Here is a 19,024-nt window from a genome sequence, read left to right as displayed (position 1 = left end):
TGCTTGCCCAACTGAGCCATCCAGGTGCCCTAAATCACCCTTTTTATTTTTTATTTAAAAAAAATTTTTTTTAACGTTTTATTTATTTTTGAGACAGGGAGAGACAGAGCATGAACAGGGGAGGGTCAGAGAGAGGGAGACACAATCTGAAACAGGCTCCAGGCTCTGAGCCATCAGCCCAGAGCCCGACGCGGGGCTGGAACTCACAGACCGTGAGATCATGACCTGAGCTGAATGAAGTCAGACGCTTAACTGACTGATCCACCCAGGCGCCCCACATTAATTTTTTTTTAATGTTTATTTATTTTTGAGAGAGACAGATACAGAGCATGAGCAGGGGAGGGGCAGAGAGAGAGGGAGACACAGAACCTGAAGCACGCTCCAGGCTCTGAGCTGTCAGCACAGAGCCGCATGCAGGGCTCTAACTGATGAACTACAAGATTAAGACCTGAGCCAAAGTCGGCGTTTAACCCACTGAGCCACCCAGGTGCCCCCATAATCATTTAAAAAAATTATTTATGAGACTGTTCCTTGCCATGGTAAATCCTTCTGTCACCATGGGCTACAGGGGGGCTTTCTGAGAGACCTGAGCTCAATGGCCCCATGCACTACATTGTCTTCTCATAAGACTCAGGATAATGCAATTTCTGGCCAGGAAACAAGAGCAGGATCATGGCAGTCCCCAGTATATTCGGATGGAAGCTGGTAATAAAATCAGGTACAACTCTAAGAGGAAACATGGGAACGGTCTATAAGCTGGGTCTATAAGGAATCACACAAGAAATGGCACATGTATTTGTGCTGTATGAGGTCCCTTGCTCCTATCATATCACTCTGTAACATCACGTCTACCTGGATGATAGAACATGTTTTATTGGGAATACGATTTTCCTCTATTTCTATGCTTTTGCAATAGTAGATTGGTTTAGTGATAAACACGTGAGGCCTTTTGTTTGGATAATAAATAAAATTTAAAAATGTATTTGCATATGCTGGATATAATGCAAGTATTTTGTTACAATATAATGCTTGTATTTTAACTTTGTTTAATGGGCACCTTGTTCTATAGGTTTTAAAAATTTAATGTGTTGAATTGTGTCAAGATTTTGCTGATTTTCATTTCTGTTTGTATCTGTGTGTTTGTGTGTATCTTTTCCAAGGAAGTTTTACCTGCTCTTAACTCATGAAGATATTTTCCTGTTAAATTCTCCAATAACTTATTTTATTTATTATTATTACTTTATTCTCCTATTCCATCCGTAATTAATTTTTACGTATAGTGTAGGATAAGAATCTAATTGGAATTTTTTTCCTAAATGGGAAGTCAATTGTTCTAACACTATTATATTGAATTATTTCCCTCAGTGTTTAATGACCATACCTTATTTCATACATGTATATGTGTGTGTTTCTGGGTTTTTAAATTTCCTCTCCTCTTCTCCTTTCCCTTTCTTCTCTTCCCACAAATCAGTTTGTATAAGACACAATTATGTATTCTTTAAAGAAGAGAAATTTTCTCAAAATCATTTACTACTTATATTTTTTAATATGAAGAACTCTACCATTTCTATTTTTTAAATATTTAATAGCTTAATCAGAGTTCCTACTCCTTGAGTTAGTTTTGGCCATTTTTCCCCCTTAGGTTTAAAAATAGTATCTAGGGGAAGAAGGGGCCAGCCTTCGAGTGACAGCGACGCAAGATGGCAGCCACTACAGGCTCGGGAGTAAAAGTCCCTCGCAATTTTCGAGTGTTGGAAGAACTGGAAGAAGGCCAGAAAGGAGTAGGAGATGGCACAGTTAGCTGGGGTCTAGAAGATGACGAAGACATGACACTTACAAGATGGACAGGGATGATAATTGGGCCTCCAAGAACAATTTATGAAAACTGAATATACAGCCTTAAAATAGAATGTGGACCTAAATACCCAGAAGCACCCCCCTTTGTAAGATTTGTAACAAAAATTAATATGAATGTAGTTAATAGTTCTAATGGAGTGGTGGACCCAAGAGCCATATCAGTGCTAGCAAAATGGCAGAATTCATATAGCATCAAAGTCGTCCTGCAAGAACTCCGGCACCTAATGATGTCTAAAGAAAACATGAAACTCCCTCAGCCGCCCGAAGGACAGTGTTACAGCAATTAATCAAAAAGAAAAACCACAGGCCCTCCCCCTACCCCCCTCCCATTCGATTTAAGCAGTCTTCATTTTCCACAGTAGTAAATTTTCTAGATATGTCTTGTAGACCTCAAAGTACTGGAAAGGAAGCTCCCATTCAAAGGCAATTTATCTTAAGATACTGTGAACGATACTATTTTTTTTTGTCCTTTTAAAATATATAAGTTGTGCTATAACAAAAAATAAAAATAAAAATAGTATCTAGGTTTTAAATTTAGTGGCATAAATTTATATAAATATTTTTTATTATAAAATGTTTCACAATCTCATAGTTACACACAATGAAAAATTTTCCGATGTTATTTTCTGTGCCATTTCTCTCTCTCTCTCTCTCTCTCTCTCTCTCTTTTTTTTCCTTTTCTTGCCCCTAACTTTGCTCCTAATGACTACTTTACATATGTCCATGAAGATTTTGGTGTATTCTAGTACAGATTATAAATTTATTTTAGTCAATCTTCCTCTCTTGGTATCATACCCAGTTTGTGGGCTCCACTAATTGTCAATTGCTTGCTCCATTGTCTCAAGAATACCTTGGGGGAATGAATTGCTCTACAGTCTGATTCAGTTAGATTTAAACTTCTTTAGAGGGATAGTCTTTGAGGCCAGTCTTTTGTTCTACTGGCAGGAGGTGTTCTCTTTGCTTTATTTTTCCTGTTTTTCTCCATTAAACATAGAGCTGACCTGTGGTTTAACAATTTGCTCTGAAGGACTATCAGCCTCCTCTCAAGTTGTCTACCACCAAAATCTCCACAATTTTTAACAGTGCCTTTAGGCTTGAACTTCCTTACAATCACTCCAGATAAAGTCATTTCCCTTAGAAAGAACTATGTTGCTCTCTGTTCTTACAGCCTGACTTTCCCCCTAGACAAAATCTCTGAGCCACTCCTCCAGACCTGAGGGTGGGGACAGTGAGTTTCAAAGAAGAGCCAGACACTCTGAAGATCTGAACTGATGTGGTTTTCTTGGTCCCATACTTTTACTCACCTTTCACAATCTTTCTCCACGCAAATCCTGTAATATTGTTGATTGGAAATTTTATTTCCAACTTATCAACCACGTTAAATTGAATGATTAATGTTATTTTATACAGTCAGCACTCAGACAGACATATTTTTAGAGGAGAGCTCACTTTTACATCTTATCTTCTACTACTGTCTGGGAGACTCATTCTAAAGGAGATAAACTTTCTGAGTCCTTATATACCTGGAAATTTCTTTATTTCACTATCACTTCTGAGTGATTGTTTGGCTAGGTACAAATTTCTAAATTAAAACATTTATTTCTCCTAAAATTTTTGAAGAAATTACTCTATGGTTTTCTGGCATCCAAAGCCATTGATAAGTAATCAGTCTTCAGTCAGATCCTTGTTCATTTGTAGATACTCTCTTTTACCCTTGTAAATCTTAGGATTGGTAATGTACTGAAGTTTTTTTAATTTTTTTTTTAACATTTATTTTATTTTTGAGACAGAGAGAGACAGAGCATGAATGGGGGAGGGTCAGAGAGAGAGGGAGACACAGAATCTGAAACAGGCTCCAGGCTCTGGGCTGTCAGCAAGAGCCCGACGCGGGGCTTGAACTCACAGACCGCGAGATCATGACCTGAGCCGAAGTCGGCCGCTTAACCGACTGAGCCACCCAGGCGCCCCGACTGAGCCCCATGTCAGGCGCTAATGTACTGAAGTTTTAATACTACGTGTCTAAGTATAAATATTGTGCTTTAATATTTCTCATCACTTAGCAAATTTTTTCAAACTCCTATCTGTCTTTAGATTCATAAAATTATCAATCTTCCTTTGAGATGTTGTCTACATTATGCCTACTGTCCTTTCCTTGAGGAGTTTCTTAATTTATAAGCCATACTCCAAGCCATATTTTCTAGCTCTTTAATTCTTTGTGTTAAATTGTGGGATAAGTTCATTTTATTATCCCAGTGGGTTCATTTTTCTGCTATGTTTGCTGTATTCAGTCTACTTTTATAGTTTTATTTTTAATTTCAATAACTATATTTTTATCTTCAGTGTTTCTAATAATTTATTTTTCACAATTATCTGTTCTTGTTGCATAATCCCATATTCTTGTTTTTAAAGTTTCATTCTGCTCTCATGGCTATAGTCTCTTATCTTGCTAATGGCATCAAAAGTGCTTATTCTGCGGGTGCCTGGGTGGTTCAGTCAATTAAACCTCTGACTTTGGCTCAGGTCATGATCTCACAGTTTGTGAGTTTGAGCCCCATGTCAGCACAGAGCCTGCTTCAGTCCTCTGTCTCTCTCTCTCTCTGCCCTTCCCCTGCTCTCGCTCTCTCTCTCTGTCTCTCAAAAATAAAATAAATACATTAAAAAATAAAAAAGTGCTTATTTTGAAGTCCTTTTTTGGTTGTGCTCATATGCCTATTTTCCTCACTGTCAGCTTTTCTGTTCACCAAGTTTGCTGTCTGTTCATATTGTCTTTGTGAAGTGCCTATGTAGTCATTTTCCATGGGATATCTCCTCCGAGGGCCTCCTAGGGCATCTCTTACATCAAGTCTGTGGTGGCCTCTGCATAGGCTCTATTGGCAGTCTGACTCCCCTGCAAGCCTGGCACTCAGGGCTGCACTCTTCAAGTTCCATTTCTAGACTTGCTCCTGCTAAGGCTCAGCTCCAGACTCCCATATCTATACAAGCTGTGCTACAAGAGACCCAAGCTAAATGGCAGGAGGTACTGCTATCCTAAGCTCAGCTGAGAGAGTAGAAAGCAGGTGGCATCTTTCCCAGCACGCAGTTTTACACAAGTTGCACACATGTGGCCCTGAGTTATGTACACAACTTGTGTGGGCATAAAGATGCCAGAGCCTTTTCCCCAGCATTCACCTGGTTCCCAACCCTTTCCTGCCTATGGACTGACTTCATAGCTCAGACTGTTCTGAACTTCATTTGTTCCCCATTGCTTGTTTCTTTTAGGGAAATATACTTACTCCAGTCTACAGAGATCTCTCTTTCTTGTTTTCTAGAAAAACTATGTTTATTAATTTAAAAAATGTTTTGCTCTGATGTTTGAGCTTGTAGCAGATAGGATAAGGTGACTTTCAGCATGTACTCAATGCACCATTATCGACCAGAAAATCATACAAATAATTTCTTTACACAAAATGTTCTATATTATCTGGGGCACCTAGGTTACTCTGTTGGTTAAGCGTCCAACTCTTGGTTTCAGCTCAGGTCATGATTTCATGGTTTTGTGAGTTTCAGCCCCGCATTGGGTCCTGTGCTGACAGGGCAGAGCCCGCTTGGGATTCTCTGTCTCTCTCTGTCTCTCTCTCTGCCTCTCCCCCACTCACGCTGTCTCTGTCTCTGTCTCTCTCAAAATGAATAAACTTTTTAAAAATTTCTATATTATCAACAATATAATATATACAGCATCTATAACATATAAGTCATAAAATATGCAGAAATATAATTTCCCATACATACAGAAAAATCTTACCTAATGGAGAAGTAGGTTTTAAAATGAAAAAAAAATTTAAGGGTACTATGCTGGAAAACAATCTACTGCCTCTCAGTGAATCCAACATGACTGGTTTTCTCTCCAGTACTTGATCAGATCAGTTTCTCTGGTTGATAACAGAAGTGATGGCTGGCTCAGGTTTAGGGGACATACTGAATGAAAAATAAACCATATCTTTCATCTCCAAACTCACATACAATGCAGCACGATGCCTGAGTTCTAAGAGACACATAGGAACTGAGACTGTACGAAGGCAGAGCATATTCATATTTCTATTTTATGTTCACTCTTAGGCATAACCTAATTAAATAGAATGCCAAGTAACATAGCCTGCATTATTTAAAATACTATTTCTCACTCATGTTTTTTACTCTTTCTGTTGCTTTAAAATTTTATATAGGTTAAGTGCAAGTACTATGCAATTCACCTTACCATATGTTGTGCTATATTAGTGATCTCATGTATTTCAAAGGAAATACTTGAGCATTTACTATGGAATGTCAGTGGGCATGGTTTCAACCATTAGGGAGATCGCATGAGTTGTGGTAACTGGACAACCCAAGAATGTAAGCACTCCCTGCAAATATCTGACTTATATTCAGGAGAGTACTTTGTCACATAGCAGCACCTAAACCATTTTTAACCAACCAAAATCAAAGTCAAGAAGCACAACATCAACAAAAAAACCTGCAGAAAATTCTAAACAGCCAGGGCACTGAATTAAAGTCAGGAATTCTTAGATCTGGGATGTGGTACATAAGAATGTATATATATGCATGTAGGAGTATGACCCAAGATAAACATATCACTATTTGGATATCACATGCAAAATATGAGTTATGAATATCTACTCCCTAAGAACACTTTGGATATAAATATTTCATAAAATATTCACTAATTAATTATTCCCAGCATATAATACGCTTATTCGCCTGTCATTCATCTACTTAACAGGCACTTATTGATGGTCTGTTATGCATTATGCTCTGTATGGATGCTTATCATTCAAAAATTAAGAAAAATACATGGTCTGTTTTTAGGGGTTCATGATCAAACAAGAGAGTCAGGCAACTGTAACAGAATATGGCACTGTGATGTAGAAATGTGCAGGATGCGGAGGAAAATCAATCAGGGAGGGAACCTCTACCCTCGCCTGTGGTAGTGAAGGTTTATTTTCCAGTGGACTGTGATGATTCTGAGATGCCTTGAAGTGTGTAAGGCAAAAGGGTGAGAAAAGCTGTTCTAAAGAGAGGTACCCAGCTCTACAAACAAATAGGAACTTCCAATGAACTTCATAGGTTTAAGGAAATGGAAAAGAGTTTAAGACTGTTAGTCTAGGGTGTGTGTTTAAGGCAGTGACTGGAGATGATGCCTCAGTTTGAATATGACCACCACATGATACAGAAGATATTTTATTTCCCACTGTGCACTTAGGAGAAGAGAAAGGCTGATTCTCATTCAATTGATCCCATTCCAGTTCAGGTATATCCTGAATTAGCAAGAGACTTGTTTCTCCATTGAAATTACCAGAAGTAGTAATTACTAGTTTCATGAAACATTCAATCCTTGGGGGAGAGGAAAAACTATGGCTGGGTGTATCCAACGATCCAGAGGGATAGGCATGACAGAGTCCCTGTGGAGAGGACTGAGGAGCCTCTGAGGGACAACCCACCCAGGTATGCACATTAGAATCATCTGGGGAGCTTTAAATATTCTCACTGATGAGGCTGCTGTCAGAATTTCTGTGGGTGCAGCATAGGTATCAGCACTTTGAAGTTCCTCAGTTGGTTCAAATATGTGGCCAAGGTTGAGGTCCTGCTCTAAAGAAAGAAGTCAGGTGTACAGATGGGCTTATGCCAGCATAGCATTTATTGTTAGGGAAGAGATGAGTCTAAGTAGATCTTCGTGTTCTTAATTCAGATTGGGCTCTACATTCTCCCACAGAGTCCATTCAGGGCCACTGGAAAGGGAGAAGCCACAAATAAACAATGGCAAGGGCTTTTTCCTTAAAAATTCCACAGTAGGCATGTCTGGGTGGCTCAGTCGGTTAAGCCTCTGACTTTGGCTCAGGTCACGATTTCACGGTTTGTGAGTTCAAGCCCTGAATCAGGCTCTGCGCGGACAGCTCAGAGCCTGGAGCCTGCTGCAGATTCTCTCTCTCTCTTTCTCTCTCTCTCTGCCCCTCCCCTACTCACACTCTGTCTCTGTCTCTGTCTCTCTCTCAAAAATAAATAAACATTAAAAAAACTGTATGGTAAGTTTTGTGCCCTCTCAGAAAGAGTGCTGCAAAGAGGCATTCTTTTCCATTTTGCAATAGAACATCACGTACTTCTCCCTTGAGGGCTCCAGCATACCTAGGATGAGATGTGCAGTCAAGAGACCATGTCTGGCCATGATGGCAGCTGTTCTTGGCAGGAAATATGGAATCTCATACCCATATGAACGTGTTGTGGGAAGAGGGTGATAAGGGGGTTGAAGCAGAAGAGAACACTGTGTAAAAACTGATTGGATGTGTTCGGTAGTATAAAAACCCAAAAGAGACTCAAAACAATGGCAAAAGTGTGAGGCATAATCAAAAAGAATTACACATGGCATCTCTAAAGCTTTAGTACTACAGGGAAAATATCCACATAGGAAATATTTTCATTATTTCAACAGATATTTGCTGAATAGCCACGATGTGCCAGGTACTATAGTAGGTGAAGGAGATAAGGTAATGGACAAGACAGACAAAACTCTCTTCCCTAATAGAACCTACATTTTCATAGAGAGAATAGCTAATAAATACATAGATACATAATACAACGTCTGCTGATGATAAGTGCAGGAAACAAAACTAAAAGATTGCTATTTTTAGATAGGTCTCTCTAAACATATGCCATTTGAACAGAGACATGGGTGGAAAGGGTGTTACTAGGCAAATCAGTGGTTTGAGAAACTTTTTGGTTTCAAGACTACTTTCCATTCTTAGAAATTACTGAAGACCCCAAAGAGTTTTGCTTATACAACTTACATCCATTGATTGTACCACATAAGCAATTTAAACTGATAGATTATTTAAATATCTCTTTACTCTTTGAGAAAAAAAGACAATAATAAACCTATTACATGCTAAAATAAGCAAAAAAATTTATTTAAAATAACTATATATCCTAAAACTAAAAAAAAAAAAAAATTAGTGAGAAGAGAGGCACTGTTTTCTAATTTTGATAATCTTTTAACATCCAACTTAGTAGAAGACAGCTGGATTCTCATATCTGCTTCTGTATTTGGCCCCACACCCATACATAGTTGGAAAAGGGAGAAGTGTTGTATTAGCCTTTTAAGATGATTGTGGTTGTCTTTCTTTGAATGTATAGCAAAACGTGACAAGGAATAATTTCTCAAAGATCAGTTTCAATGTGGAACGGAAGCCATTTCAATAAGCTCTCCATACTCTGTAATACTGAAGTCCAATAGTGGTCTATCTTGCATTTTGAATGGATTTAGTGACATCATGCAATGCTTATTTGGAAAACATTACTTCATGGAGTTAGGCAGATCTTCCAAATGTTGTCACCTATTATTATACAATAAAAATATCCTATCTGTTAATATCACCATTGATCTCATGAGAAGAAAATGTTATATTGGGAAGCTGTCAAGCTTACAGCAGAAACACTCTTTTTGCCACATTTTGATTTCTATCAAACTATCACCTAACCTAAAGGGCTAGTACATAACTACCATAACTACTATAACTGCCCTGGGTGCCTTTTGTACCCACTGTTAGTCTTTGCTTTGATATCTCCCTTCCCACTAACAAGAGCAGACCATTGATTCATTTCCTGCAAAGCTTTCCAAAGAAGGATCTAGCTCTATCAGTAGGCACAGACCTCCCCACCCCATCCATCTTTCTGGTCTAAAGTTCATATCACTTCCCAACAGATTGGAAAGACTGTGTTGATAAACATAACTAATGATCGCACCCTTCACTGGAGACCCCACCCACCCCCTACAAATAAGGAGTGGCCTTAATCATATAATCATGTAACAACAGTTGAAACAAATAGTAACAAGATTGTTCTGTCACGCCTATCAACAAACTGAATGGTGTCATTTTTAATTCTGGTCCTCCACGAAGCATAACAACACTATCATTAAACAGTGACCAAGGCCAAATCTCAGAGAGTCCACTGCCATAGAGGAGCTTGGGGTGTAGGCCAAAGTCAGGAAAGGATGAGCACTTTGAGAAAATGAAGAAAGCTCTCTGTTCTCTTAGGGATTTAATGGGTGGCTCTGTTACCCTGCCTACAGCTTTGTTTTCGGAGAATTGCTAGTTGTTTATTACATGCTTTGTGATGTAAGGACCAAACAAAAACTAGGGGCAACGTGTTCATATTTGTTTAGAAACACTAAAAATATGCAGAGCGTGGTGCTCTGAAAAGGTCTGAGATGAAAGCAAGGAAATCACAGGGATCTTTTTTTAATAAAATAAAAAATGCTCATTAAAAACAAACAAGATGACACTACATACCAAAAAAGGGCCAACGTTCATTTTAAAGAATGAACAAAATCCACAAAAGCGGGTTTGAGAAAGCTTCAAGACTTTGTGGGAAAGTTCCTGTGCTGCCATAACAGCCCCCTCCCCAGGCAGTCTACCAGGAGCGAGAGGAGACATTCGGCTGACAATTGCAAGTTCGAGGGTCACTGACAGAGCCCCTGTCTCCAGGGGACACGAATGCACTGTGTGGAACAGACTTGTAAAACTGAAACACACTGTAATAAAAATGTACCAGATGGGGCGCCTGGGTGGCTCAGCCAGTTGGGCATCCGACTTTGGTTCAGCTTGTGATCTCGAGGTTCATGAGTTTGAGCCTCACATCGGGCTCTGTGCTGACAGAGATCCTCTTTCTAGATGCTCTCTCTGCCCCTCCCCTGTTCACCCTCACTCGCTTCCTCTCTCAAAATTAAATAATAAACATTTAAAAAAATATATATATATATATATACCAGATGTATGCAAGGTGCCTAGCTGAAGGTGGTAAACAAAAAGAAAACTACAAGGGTCTTTCTTGCCAATTATTAACAAACCCTTGAAAAGCATATGCCGGTCAAATAGCCACTTCCTCTGGGATGTCCTCTGGGGCCACACTGATCTTGATAGTAGGTCAAGTCCCTCTCTATATATGCATCTGTGGCCCTGCACTTCCTCACCAATTTTCAAATTTTGCCATTACATTTGCATGTTGTTACTTGATTAATATCTATTTAAACTATCAGCTCCGTGAAGGTAGAAACTAAGTAGTTTCGTTGTGCAACCAGCACTTAACAGTTCCTGGCACTACTAGGCACTCAATAAATGTGTTGGGTTGATAAAGGGAGGGAGGTAGAGTGTAGCTTTACACCAGCTTGATGTGTCCATCCTTGGAGGTGGCACACTAATCTAATTGGGAGAAAGACAAAAGGGAAAGAGTCCCATTGGAAAATAGGAGAATTATCAAGGCTTCTGTCCTGTATACCTGACCTTGGTAAAGAGGAGTTAATAGGAGAAGGCAATTGAATACAGTTCAGTAATCACATATCTGACATCTTCAGATAACAGATAAATCCTCAGAATTCAAAGTATTTTTTTAATGTTTATTTATTTATTTATTTATTTATTTATTTATTTATTTAGAGAGAGGTAGAGAGCTAGCAGGGGAGAGACAGAGAAAGAGGGGGACAGAGAATCCCAAGCAGGTTCCGCACTGTTAACGGAGAGCCCCAGGCAGGGCTCAAACTCAGGAACCGTGAGGTCATGACCTGAGCTGAAACCAAGAGGCGGACACTTAACCGACTGAGCCATCCAGGCGCCCCTCGAAGTATTCTTTATGAGATAAATTTCTTTTCTCTTGGTAGTCAGGAGGAAAGAGCCTCCAAGAGGACAGTAAACATTGAAAAGTTTCTCTCATTTGTGCCTTATCATTTAATTGGCTTGGCTGGCACTGCAGGGCTATAGAGAAGGAACAAGAAGGTGAAACAGCTCGAAGTGTCTCTGCAGGTCTTGGGAGTGTCTTACCGGGCTGCCACAGCAAGGACAGCAGGAGGGGAAAGAGAAAGGAGTGGAAATTCCAGGAGTTCCAAATCCCAAATCCCAGGGGGAAATGTGGATGTATGCTAGTTACTCCTCTCCATGTGGCATAACAGGACTCAGTAAGGTCTGAGTAATTCTTCATGTGGGAAAACAGAATGATATTGACAACTCGACATTGGGAACTAGTAGTTACCCTGCAGGTAGTCAGCTTGGCCATCTGGTCTGCACAAGCATGCCATCTGACTCATTGGAAAGAACTTAGACCCTGGAGGCAAACAGATCTCCACAGTGACAACTATCAATTGTGTGATCTTACCCTAATGGTAAGACTATATTCCACATCTACAAAAATAAGCACCATAACACTTCCTACCCCTTGGCCTAGGTTTGCTGTAAAAGTAAAATTAAGTAGAGGAAAGCACAGAGCATGCTGCCTGGCATACAGTAGCATTCAATGAATGACAACTGCCTTTGGCTTCTCAGTTTTCTAATGAAAATCTCAAACACAATACGAATCTTGTGTTATACACAGCTTTACTAACAATAAATTACTGTAAGTGACCTTCTTTCTATGTAAATAAAACGTCTGTCTTTTTTTATGAGTCACTTCAAACCTCTTATTTTTTCTCCAAAAAAAAAATCAAGGTATAATTAATTTTCAAAAATAAATGTCATTGCTAATCTCCTTTTGGCAATTCTAGCCATTCAATTTAGTTTCTGAGTATCTCTAGCCATTACAGTTGGGTAAAAAACAAATTTTGCTGAAAGGATCACATATAAATGAACTAAAATTGCCCTGATTTGACCTGTTTTAGCCACTATTGTATTGGGACAATGATCTCCGCTAATTTTAGGAAACCAATGTCATAATTAGTGAATCATTATTTTTTGTCTCTTTGAGGTTGGGGGGAAGCTTTCTTTTCTTTACATAATTATTCTAGGATTAGCAATATACCAACTAGTTTCCGTCTAGAGTTTATAGGCCAGAATCCCTGATGAGGTACATTTGATGATAAGAAAAGATAAGCATTGGGTGTTATATGTAAGTGATGAATCACTGAATTCTACTTCTGAAATCAATAGTGCACTGAATGTTAACTAACTAGAATTTAAATAAAAATTTGAAGAAAAAAAGGGAACTATTTAATGAATATGCAAAAATAAATAATGGGTAAAAAAAAATCTTGACTTGATAAATTAATTCCTTGGACATCAGAGTCATACGAAAAATGTACCAGGAGGTTAAGTTTTTCCAGTGGAAACACATATTTTACTAGAAACAAATATGGGTCTTTGACAAAAAAAAAAAAAAAAAAGGAGATGATGGGGGGATAATTTTGCCGTTTTTAAACAGGTTATTAATTTCTAAAGAATTTAGCATCACTCCACGAGAGTATATTCTTCATCATGACCACCCATGAAAGGGACATATATGGCAGGGCTGTGTTTCACAAAAGCAGAACTAGAAAAAAGATGTAGTGATACTCGACTCAGCTGAGGAAAATGCCAAGGTTTTTTTTGTTTTTTTGTTTTTTTGGTTTTTTTTGCTATCTGAATACATGAATGTGAAATGTTATTTACTCCAGAGGCTTATAGAATTATAGCCCCAACTCTGCAGGCTTTGCAAATTCAAACACATGCTCGATTTTTGTCTGCCTTAAGTTCGTCCCTTTGGTTTTATTAAAAAAGTGTTACTTATAAAACGTGGAGTGTGACCAACATAATGACAAAGTCTCGAGAAACTGCTCTGCATGCTGGATGCCTGCTCTTGCAATTACTGTAGCACCTGCATGTAAGATAAAGCAAATAAACAAGGAAGATAAAAGCATGCCCCACTTCCCCAAATCATGGCAGGAACAGCCAAAAGCAGAATGGAGAATCAGGATTGGAAGCTCTAGGGTAAGATGTGGTTCGCTGTCTTGGTTCATATGACCACGGACAAATCAATTCACTTGAAGTCTCAACTTTTTGCATCTATTCTACAAGGATAGTAACTTTACTCACCTGCTAGGGATGTTGTGAGATTCAAATAATATAATGTTTCAGAAATGCTTAAGAAGTATTTGCCATTATTAATATTAAAATAAATATTATGAACACTGGGGCGCTGGACTGGTTCAGTTGGTGGAGTACGTGACACTTGATCTTGGGGTTGTAAATTCAAGCCCCGTGTTGGGTGTAGAGATTGTGACTAAAATCTTAAAGGGGCGCCTGGGTGGCTCAGTCGGTTAAGCGGCAGACTTCGGCTCAGGTCATGATCTCGCGGTCCGTGAGTTCGAGCCCCGCGTCGGGCTCTGTGCTGACAGCTCAGAGCCTGGAGCCTGTTTCAGATTCTGTGTCTCCCTCTCTCTGACCCTCCCCCATTCATGCTCTTTCTCTCTCTGTCTCAAAAATAAATAAATGTAAAAAAAAAAAAAAAAGTAAAATGAAATAAAAATTATAAACACTGATTTTTAAATAAATAAAATGATGAAATGTCTATATTGAAAACTTTCCATTCAAAGATTATTTTAAATTTCTTTTTGATAATCACTACATTAAAAAAAATCTCAGAGGGCCTGGGTGGCTCAGTCAGTTAAGTGAAGGACTCCAGCTCAGGTCATGATTTCAGGGTTCATGAGTTTGAGCCCCACACTGGGGTCTCTGCTGTCAGCACTGAGCCTGCTTCAGATCCTCTGTCTCCCTCTCTCTCTGCCCCTCTCTTGTTCTTGTGCACTTTCTCTCTCTCTCTCTCTCTCTCTCTCTCTCTCTCTCTCTCTCTCTCTCAAAAATAAATAAACATTAAAAAATATCATAGGGGTGCATGGGTGGCTCAGTTCGTTGAGCATCTGACTTCAGCTCAGGTCATGATCTCATGGTTTGTGGGTTTGAGCCCCATGTCAGGTTCTGTGCTGACAGCTCAGAGCCTGGAGCCTGCTTCATATTCTGTGTCTCCCTCTCTCTCTGCCCCTCCCCCACTATGTTCTGTCTCTCTTCAAAAATAAATATCATTAAAAAATTTTTTTTAAATATCATAATACTCAGAAACATGAGAATGTGTTAATTATTTAATGTTATAGAAAAAAATCTGTTAATATTCTTGTACATCTTTTTAAGAAACATCAAGAACTAGCTAGTGCTAGAGATAAATCTGATAAATTTGAAACTTGAATAGGTTTTCCTAATGTTTAAAATATTTATATAAGGGGAATGGGATGCCTGGGTGGCTCAGTGGGTTAAGTGTCTGATTCTTGATTTGAGCTCAGATCGTGATCTCATGGTGGTGAGATCAAGGCGGGTGTAGGGTTTTATGCTGAGCGTAGAGCCTGCCTGGGATTCTCTCCCTGTCTCTCTGCCCCTCCCCGACTTGTGTGTGCACACCCTCTCTCCCTCAAAATAAATAAACATTTTTAAAAATAATAAAATATTTATACAAGGGCAAAAAAAATATGAATAAATGTGCCCACATTTATTGCAAAGCTTGCTAGAGTTAAAAATCTGGATCTGCCCTCAGCTGACTATAGCAGAAGGACGTATTATTGATGATATGTGAGTAGCCCCGGGGTCATGAGGCAAGGAGAACTTCAGCAGCAGGGAATGTTCAAGACAGAAGGTAGGAACTACAAGGAGGGCAGGGAGAGCTTTTCTGTTCCTATATCTTTCCCTCGTATTCTTGCCCCACTCCTTCCTCTTGGTGCTAATTGAAAATTAGATGACTTGTTTCTACTATATATTTGAAAATGAATTTAAAAGCCACAATCACCCTCAGTTTCAGCATCCCCAGCTCTTTCCATTTCCCATTTCTCTTTTTTTAATACACCTTATTGAGTTATAATTTATACCTCATACCATTCATCCAGTCACATCTCTTTTCATTTCTTCTTTTCTCCCACGAAAAGCCACTTAATGAGCATATGTGGCACTTTGTAGGAGATGAGCCATTTCAGTTTAGCAAACTGCTCATCCGTTCCTCCACAGTAAAAGGTCAACAGCTTCAGAAGACAAGCGGACAGCCAGCAGAATCTTGCGAAGAACAGGTAAGATTCTCAATCATGTCAATATTTTTATTTCCTTCATAATTATAAAATCGATATGTCTTGAGGATAATTTACATGGAGAATTCAGAGAAAGCTGAAAAAGGAATCCACATTTATCTATCACTTATTAACCATTCACCAGAAGTAACTACTCCATTCAAATTGTACTTTTTCTTCCCTCTTTGTTTTTCTGTCAGTGTGTGTGTGTGTGTGTGTGTGTGTGTGTGTGTGTGTGTGTGTGTTCCTATTTGGATTTCTATCATAGATGCAATCTAATATAATTATTTTCAAGTATAATTGCCCATAAGAATTCCCTTTTATAACTAGACCGTCATTCAGAGTAAATATTTCCATGTTGTTGGATGCTTAGGCTGTTTCCAACTTTTGGCTGTCAGAGATGAATCTGTGATGGAGATCTTTGAATATCATCTCAGTAAGCCTCCTTACAATTCTCTTTAGGATAAATTCCTACATGCAGTGTTTTGGAAGCTGAGATAATGTCCATTCACAAGCTTCTATCCAAAACAAGTTTTTAACTCTATTTATTGGTATTTGAAGAAATTTACCCCAGTTTACTATCTAGTGCCCATCGTAAATGAGTGGCATTTTCTGAGTTCTTTCCAAGCCACTCAGTATTCCTTTGCAGAGCTTCCACTAAAAAGTCAGAAAATTTATAAGAGGGGGGAAATGCCTTCAAATCATTTTTTACTCAAATAAAGTAAGTTTGAAGTGATATCTTAGTGACCTAAAATAACTCATGGTACTCTTAGTATACAAGAGGCAATCTTCATTCATTTTGACATGGAATACCACATTATTTCACCACAAATATCTTCACCAACTATCCTGGGAAGAATGTATATTATAATGTATCCCTTGTTGTGTGTGTGTCTATGTGTTGTGTGTACATGCGCACGCATGTGTGTGTGTGTGTGTGCGTGTTTTATAGAGACAAGAAACCATCCTGGTTATTTTAAAAATAAATGTAAGTATGAATTATGTAACGCAATAGAAACTCAATAGAAGTATTATTGAAATGCACCTGCCTTTTTTTTCGCAGTGTAATATCTGATCCCTGATATTGATGACTACCTTGATTTAATGGGCACATGTTAGGATATTAAGGCTGAATTACCTGCAATCGGCACACTCAGAGAAGGACTATGACGTATTTGAATTTGTTCCAACCACAGGCATAAAGCCCACATTCATGCATAGTACTCATTAATCCTCAGGTTTTGTAACAAGGGTAAGTCATTCTAAAATAAGCAATTATTAATTAGCCAAGTCAGAAATAAATTTGGGGTAAATGCACTTAGGTGTGGGATGAAGAGCCAGGGCCAGAAACTTTTCTCTGACCACATAAGTGGGTAAAAAGAAAGGACTTTCATAGAAAGCTGCCTGAGGAGATCTATGCCAACAGAGTGCTTCCTTACTTCTTATCGCTCCCCTTCGGAAACAAAGCCACACCTAAAGCAGGTAGCCAGGCGCACAGTCAGAACACCCATTTCAAACACCGCCTCTGTGTGGATTATTACACGAGTGTTGACATGTGACATTTTGATCCCGTAATTTTTTTTTTCCAATTTTCGCTTTTCCTGGATGAGGTGAATGGATGTTATTGCAAAGCCACAACGAATAATGACCGACTGTAGATCTAATGAAATCATTTCACTTTCTGCCAGTCAACACATGTTTGGAGGAGACATCCCACAATACCACACACTCGGAATCTACCACAGGAATGATGACTTCACCAAAGAAGGGCTCATATTGTTACCCACACTAGAAGGGAAAGCTGCAATATTTTCTTGTTCTTTCACTGAAGACAGTCATCGTTTCTCAGTTGTCTCTCTGCCTCCTCCCTGCCTTACCTTTGAATTCTGCAGGTGCAAGCTCTGAGTCAAGGGTGCTGATGGAATGCCATATTAAGCCTTCGTGAAGTGGAACAGCCCCAAACAAGGTATTAAGGAGAATCTAAGGCTGCATGGACCTGAAAGAGATCATCTGCTTCTATGAAGGCCCTCCTTGACTTCTAGGAAAAAGGCTTTCAACCAAGCACTTGAATTCTAAAGAAGGAAGCTTATTCATTCCACAGCAAGTTTTCTAGTCCCCAGTGCAAAGCTCTTCACTAGGTACAAAAACTACAGAGGTAAATAAGACACAGTCCTGGCTAATGGAGGTCACAATACAGCAGGAGTCACTTTCAATGCTGTCCCTGTAATTCTCATTATTCTGCCCTCATCACATATCTCATTGAGGTCCTCTGCATTTCCATTCCCCTTCTTCTCTTTTATTATCCTGTTACACTTCAAAACTTGTGCCCCCCACCCATCTTCAACTCCTCCCAAACCTGCTTCCTCTCTATGTGCGCTCCCTCATCAATGGTCACACCGTATGCCCAGGATGCGAAGACAGAAAAACTTTCTCGTCTACCTTCTGTTTCTCTGTCTCACTTTCAGCTACTGCTGTATTAGTTTAGGGCCACGTCAGTGCTACTTCCAGCCTCATCCCTGCCCAGAGGCTACCAGAGTAACCATTCTAGAATTTAAATATGATTATGTTACTCCAATACCTACAACTATTTAAAAGTTGCCCCCAGCCGGTAGGATAAAATCCAAATCCCTTCATTTATTCTGCTCTCTGGCCTTTCCTAAATAGTCAGCTTCATCATTCACCACTCACAGACAGACATCTATCATTTTGACAGGCATCGAATATTTTCTTTGATATGTGCATAGTGTTTTTCAGCTCTAAGCTTCCAGAAGTCCCCTTCTCTTAGATTCTGCCCAGTGACTTTCTGTTCATGCTGTGGCTGGGGCCCAGCTCTACCCGTTCATCTTGAGAACCAGTGAAGCAGGGCTCATTCCTCCTCAGTGGTGCTCTCTCTCTGTCACTCTTGGTCTGGGTCTCAGTCTTGGTCTCTTCCTCTATATCTGTCTCTGTCTTTCCCTCTCTCTGTGTGTCTCCATCCTTCTTGGTCTCTGTCTCTCTATCTCTCTGCCTCAGTTTCTATCTCTCTTGGTCTCTGTTTCTCTCTCTCTCTTTCTCCATTTCCCTTTTTCTAGATGATGGATAGACAGACAGACAGACACACACACACACACACACACACACCCCTCTAATATTATGCTAGTGAACCGTACTTTGCTAATTTGTTTGTACATCTTTTCCTCTGCTAGACTCCGAACTTCTCAAGAGCTGGAATTATATTTTATGCATCTTTGTTTCCCAGTACCTGATGTAGGGCCTAATATATGCAGTGGCAAAATATGTGTTGATATATCAGACTTA

General features: G+C 39.3%; 1 protein-coding gene and 1 pseudogene across 1 annotated transcript in view; one reads left to right on the top strand and one right to left on the bottom strand.

Moving 5' to 3' along the window:
• The window catches only part of MTHFD2L (methylenetetrahydrofolate dehydrogenase (NADP+ dependent) 2 like), a 145,606-nt gene that overhangs the window by 47,792 nt on the left and 78,790 nt on the right, over positions 1 to 19,024 (bottom strand). The gene's annotated exons all lie outside the window — the stretch shown is intronic.
• Positions 1,667 to 2,315, top strand: LOC132692430 (ubiquitin-conjugating enzyme E2 variant 1 pseudogene; annotated as a pseudogene).

The sequence above is a fragment of the Panthera onca genome, chromosome B1, assembly GCF_046562875.1.
Source record: "Panthera onca isolate mPanOnc1 chromosome B1, mPanOnc1 haplotype 2, whole genome shotgun sequence".
Lineage (NCBI taxonomy): Eukaryota > Metazoa > Chordata > Mammalia > Carnivora > Felidae > Panthera > Panthera onca.
Note: the sequence above shows the minus strand (reverse complement) of the source record. Positions and strands in the feature narration are given on the sequence as shown.